Below are 6,145 nucleotides of genomic sequence, written 5' to 3'. Positions count from 1 at the left end.
GAGTTTTAATTTCCCATCCTAAAACTATATCCCCAAATAATACCTGAAATTTCATCCTTAGAGCTTCATTCCTTTAGCTCATCTTTACTTATTTCCTTAAAATAGATCCTCCATAAAAAAAAGATTTTTTAAGTTTGTAGTCATTTATACTTAATAAAACTACATTTATTTTGGTGAATTTTACATGGTTTTCTCATAGCAAGTTTTGCTAGGGAAAAAAACAAAAAAAGGCAAAAAAGCAACAAAAATATATACTAAGAATCTATACTAAGAAAGCCCGGAAGAAATTTTTACTATTTTATATTCCTGCTCTGGGTTGGTACTTTTCATTAATAGAATTTTGGTATGCTTGAATAAAACTTCTGAAATAGTTCTTTTGTTCACAAATGAACATTGTGCTATATAAATAAGAAATGATACCTTTGTTCTCTTTAGCTGATTGACTTAAATGTACTTTTCTTCCACTCTATCTTAAATGTTAGTATTCTCCTGGGGCCAGTCCTAAGCTCTTCTTACTTTATATATGCTCCCTACTTCATTTCTTCTATACCTTTAGTTTCAGATACCATCTATATGCCAGTTATACTCAAGATTTCTCTTTAGCCTGGCCCAGATTCCTCTCAGTTTCCAGATGCAATTCTGACTGTCTGTTACACCCCTTTCTCTATGTATTACAGACTTCTCTAATCCAACATTTCTAAAACCTAATTCACTGTCTCAAATCAGACATGCTTCTCTTTCCATAACCCCTACCTTGATTAACAGTATATACCAATTCTACCCAGTCACCCACACTAGAAGCCTGGGGGCCTAACCTTCTAATTCATTCAAACAGCAAATAGATCGCTTGCTCTTGTAAATTCCACTTCCTAAAAGTTTATTTTTCTTTTCTTTCCATTTTGACTGTCATTACCTTGAGGATTCATTGTCACTCATGCAAGATACTTTAGTAAGTTCAGTGAGAGTAAAGGCTAAGCTTCTGTAACAAAGAGACTCAAAAATATAGTGGTTTAAGCAAGATAGGTGTTTCTCTTAAGTAATAGGAGGTGAGCAGTCTAAGATATCAGGGTATGCTCTATAAACTCCTTCAGAGACCCACTTTCCTTCAGGCTTTTTGCTCTAATCTCTTAGAACAGGGTTTCCTTTTTATGCCATGGACATAATATATATATATATATAAATATTTCATATGTAAATATTTTATATATAAATATAAAACCAGGCAAAGTATGAAGAGAGTAAAAGGCTCCTGCTTTCTCCTTCCCCCAGGCCTCCAACAAAAAGCAGCGTGAAGCAGGAAATGTCCTCTTTCAGCTTTGCCATGAGAATAGCCATGGGTTCTGTTACTTAGAGCAATCAATCATCAATCAATCAATAAAATCTTTTAAAAAAAGAAATGGCCCCAAATGCTACAGGAAAGTCAAAGCAAGTGAGGATCTGGCAAAGGCCTCCCTGGGTGCTGCCATTTGATGGTGGAAAACCAGGCGAAGTATGAAGAGAGTAAAGGCGATCTCTCCTCTGGTGGCCCAAAGATAAAGTGAGAGGATAATGATGTGCCCCATTGATCTCTCTGAAAAACAAATTTTTTTTTTAAAGAATTTTTTTTTTATTTTTATTTATTCGACAGAGATAGAGACAGCCAGCGAGAGAGGGAACACAAGCAGGGGGAGTGGGAGAGGAAGAAGCAGGCTCATAGCAGAGGAGCCTGATGTGGGGCTCGATCCCACAACGCCGGGATCACGCCCTGAGCCAAAGGCAGACGCTCAACCGCTGTGCCACCCAGACGCCCCTGAAAAACAAATATTTTAAAAATCAGATTGAAAATTAAAAATTAATGGAAGTATTATTGAGCTATAAAAGGAAAGTTCAGAACAGGTCTCAAGCTGGAAAAACATCTATTCTCTTCTTCTCTGTAAAGGTCCTAAAAGTCTTGGAGAAAAGTCTCCAATTTCAATAAATGCTCTTGGGAGGGGTTGCGGTGGAAGGGAACAATGCAAGTTGTTACTCCGGGAGCCCTATGCTTCTTTTTGTGAGATAAGCCTGGTTACCTACTGTAGAAGGATCTAATAGTAAGTGCTGGGACGCCTAGGTGGTGTCTGCCTTTGGCTCAGGTCATGATCCCCGGATCCTGGGATCCAACCCCGAATAGGGCTCCCTGCTCAGCAGGGAGTCTGCTTCTCCCTCTCCCTCTGCTGGGGCTTACGCGCCCTCTCTCTCCCTAATAAAATGTATTTAAAAAATAGATTGTAAGTGCTGTATTTTCTTATTTTATTTTTAAAATCCAGCTTTATTGAGGCATAACTGACATAAAATTATAAGATATTTAAAGTGTAAAGTGGTGATTTGATATATGTATACATCATAAAACGATTTGTCCCATGCAGTTACTTAACACGTTAACATGTGCATCTCCTCACATGCTTACCTTTTTCTTTTCTTGGTGAAAACTTTTAAGTTCTACTCTCTTGGCAAATTTCAATTATACAATAACGGTATTATCCAACTATAGATACCATGCTTCACATTAGACCTTTGCAGACCTTATTCATCTGATAGCTGAAAGTTTGTCCCCCTTCACAGACTTCTCCCTGTTTCCTCCACCCCCAGTTTCCAGCAACTTCTTTTCTCTTTTATTATATAAACTTTTAGTCTATTACAAATGAAAGCTATACACATCTAATATCTTCATTTGAAACGCACGGTACCAGACAGCAAATAATGTACCCATTCTACAGATGAGAATCCCATTTTTGCCAAAAGGAGAAAGGGATGTGACGTGCATCACGGAGCTGGCAAGGGGAGTAGCTGGACGTCTCCTCCCACTGAAACATTCAAAAAGGACATGCCCAAAAAATGCACGTGTGGCTCCCTCAGCTGAGAATCCTTTCCAGGGAGGAAGTGCACCTGTTCTTACAGTGAACAGGAAGGAGATAGAAGCACCTGAGGGGGACTGGGGTGGCCGGAGACCGATTTTTAGTTCCATGTTTTCGAGGTCAATGCAAATGAGGGGAAGCCTACCGAGCAGCCATAAAACAAAATGCAGCTGTTCAGCGGGTCACAGAACCACCCCCTCCTCGGTCCCCGCCTCCTCCATCTGTACCCCAGCCTTTCCTGATGTGTGCCTTTCCTTTGTCCTGAGAAGAGACAAGGAACCAACCTTTATTGGCTGCACCCTTCTGTGCTGACACCTGGCACGAGTTTTTTGACTTCGTTCTCAAGGACCAGGCCTCCTCACGTCATGTGTGGAACTTGAAATAGTGGGTTTGAAAACCATTAGCATAGAAGATAAGCATAAAACTGTGAAATCTCTTTGAAGAGAGTAAAGCAGGAGACATGGTCTAATATTTTAAGAGGATCGATTTGGCTGCTGTGTGGAAAGCAAACTGAAAAGGCCCAGAGCAGAAGCAGTTTAGCTCAGTGAAGAGATGATTGCACTAATCCGGGTGGGAAGCAACGGTGATTAGGCCAGGAGGGAGCCTAGAGGTGGGGAGAGGTGGTTGGAGCCAGGATTACCTTGAGGATAGAGCACAGGATTTGCTGACAGATTGGGCAGGAGGGGTGAGGAAAGGAAAGACCTGAAAAGTGACTCAGAGGTTTTGCCCTCGGGGATTGGAAGAAGAGCGTTGCCATTCATTGAAATGAGGAATACAACAGATTGGGGGGAAGGTGGGGGGCGGATCGGAGCTCCCTTTTGGATATGGCTCTGGTGAGTTTGAGGAAACCAGTAGATAGCCAGGTGGAGATGTCAAGTTGGCAATTGGTCATCACAGCCTAGACTTCAGGGCAGTGGTCCAGGCCAAAAAAAAATAATCGCTAGAGGGAGAAATAAGGCAGGATTTGGAGATAAGATTGCCAAGGGGGGAGGGAGTGATAACATTGTAGATAGGAGAGTTAGAAGTCTTCAAGAGTGCTAGTCAACCAAGACCTGGGTGGAAGGAGCAAATAGCCCATGTGTTACCTGGGCAGGGGAGTCCCGGGTGGACGGAGCACCATGTGCTCAGGGGTCAAAGCAGAATGTGCTTGGCTTTTGTAACAAGAGCTAGAAGCCCAGTGGTGTGACCAAGAGATCACCTGGTAAGGATGTAAAATCAGAGAGGTAGAGACAGATCGTGAGTTCAAGTCCTTGCTCAGCCACTTGGTAGGCGTTTGACCTTTAGCAAATCACTTAACCTCCTCTCAGTTACATTTTCTTCATAAATAGCGGTAGTAATGGAATCGACCACAGAGGAGCTTGAGGGGATTAAATGAGATAATGTTTATAAAGTGTTTAACACAGCACCTGCAGCATAAATATTTACTGGGTGTTTACACTTTTTTTTTTTTTTAACATCCTACAGGATTTCCTGGAGGTACCTATGGTTTGGGGATGAAGAATGTTGTCCACTTGGGAGTTTGGGGTTTGTCATTGGTGTTTTACTCTTCAGTCTCTGTTTCACTGGTCTGGCAAAGATGCCTTTCTGGTAGCTTGTCCTTAACAACCACAGCCACATAGGAGCATATAAGCATGGACAGGGAAGTCCGGTAGATCCACAGTCATGAACTTGAATTACAAACGGGTGGCTGGATATTCACCTAAGCCCTCCAGCTTCTTAGTGGTCACACCGGCTGTCCCTCCCACAAAGAGCCGCACCAGGGCTGGCAAGACATCCAGGCAAGTCATCCCACTCCCACACTGGTTCTCACGAAGCACTCAGCAAGAAACCCAATCACGTCTGTCCTCAACCGACAATATTAGCCTCCACCCGGAATCGCAAGCGGAGCAGTGTCCTGGAAGTTCCTACGCTGAGCCTTCCTTTGGTTCTCCCGAGCCACCGTGGAAAGGGGACAGTTAGAGCTCAGAAGGTTTGCATTTTATTTCATACGTCAAATATCATTGAAAACCCCCAATGTAGGGGCGCCTGGGTGGCTCCGTCGGTTAAGTGTCTGTCTTCAGCTCAGGTCATGATCCCAGTGTACTGGGGTAGAGCCCCAGTCGGGCTCCCAGCTCAGCGGGGAGCCTGCTTCTCCCTCTGCCTGCCGCTCCCCCTTGCTTGTGCTCCCCCACTCTCTCTGTCTGACAAATAAATAAATAAAATCTTAAAAAAAAAAAAAAAAGAAGAAAAGAAACCCCCAATGTAATGTTCTGGGTGTGCCCTGAGGCAAAAAGAATAACCAGGAAGAACCGAAAAGGTTGAGGTAAGGAGAAAGAAAAAAGCCTAGAGAAAATGAATTTTTATTAAGTCTTACCTAACAGCTGAGTCAATCTTTCAGAAAGAAATCAGATAATATGCTAATGACAACACCTAGCCACAGCGCAACACACACCCTCCGCTGTGCTTCACTGTGAACAAGGTTTGGTCTTGGTCAGGAGAGTCTCACCATTGCACTTCCAGGATTCCATGAAAAAGAAATGCAAACGAGGGAGGAATGAGAACAAGCCAAGAGCACGTGGAGGTCAGGAGAAGCTGAAGGCAAACAACACTCTGACTGTCAAGGGTAAACGAAGCTAGACTAGTTAAAGCAGTAAGGGTAGACGTTATTCAATAATAATAGTTGCAACAGGAAAAGAAAGTCCTGCATGAACTGAACTCAACTTGGCTGACACCAAAGGCTGGAGCCCTTTTAAAGGCTGGGAGGTGCTAAAGGAAAGGCACTGGGCATTGTAAAGGGAGTTGGTCCATGTGACTAGAACCTCCGGGTTTGTTCAATGGCGCTTATCCAGAGAAGAAACACACTTCTCATATGTTTATTACAAAAGGCAAGGAGATAAGTTTGAGCAAGGTGAGCACCAGACCGCAGCAGAGAGTGACCTTATCCTGTTGAATGTTTGCATTGCAAACAGACAGCTCTCGGGTCCTTGAAAAGACAGGTCTAAGTGTTAGAAGATTTATGGCTCAAAGGGTCAGAGAAAGGATTTATAATTAAAGTTTTCCAAAGTCACTGCTGTATGAGAGAATTCAGTGGCCTGCCTGCCTTTTACCAGTTTGGGCTGGAGCAAACGGTGAATTCCCCTGAATTCACTGAGCTTTCTCAAAAAAGCAGGCAGGCATCTTAAGGGGTGCTAGAGTCATCCTAGGGATGTGGCCTTAAGCTGCTAGATACCATGCCAGTGTTTGTTCAAGTCTCTTCGTGTGTGTGTGTGTGTGTGTGTGTGTGTGTGTGTGTG

Source organism: Ailuropoda melanoleuca, chromosome 5 (genome assembly GCF_002007445.2).
Source record: "Ailuropoda melanoleuca isolate Jingjing chromosome 5, ASM200744v2, whole genome shotgun sequence".
NCBI lineage: Eukaryota > Metazoa > Chordata > Mammalia > Carnivora > Ursidae > Ailuropoda > Ailuropoda melanoleuca.
The sequence above is the reverse complement of the archived record's forward strand: the minus strand, read 5'-3'. Positions refer to the sequence as shown.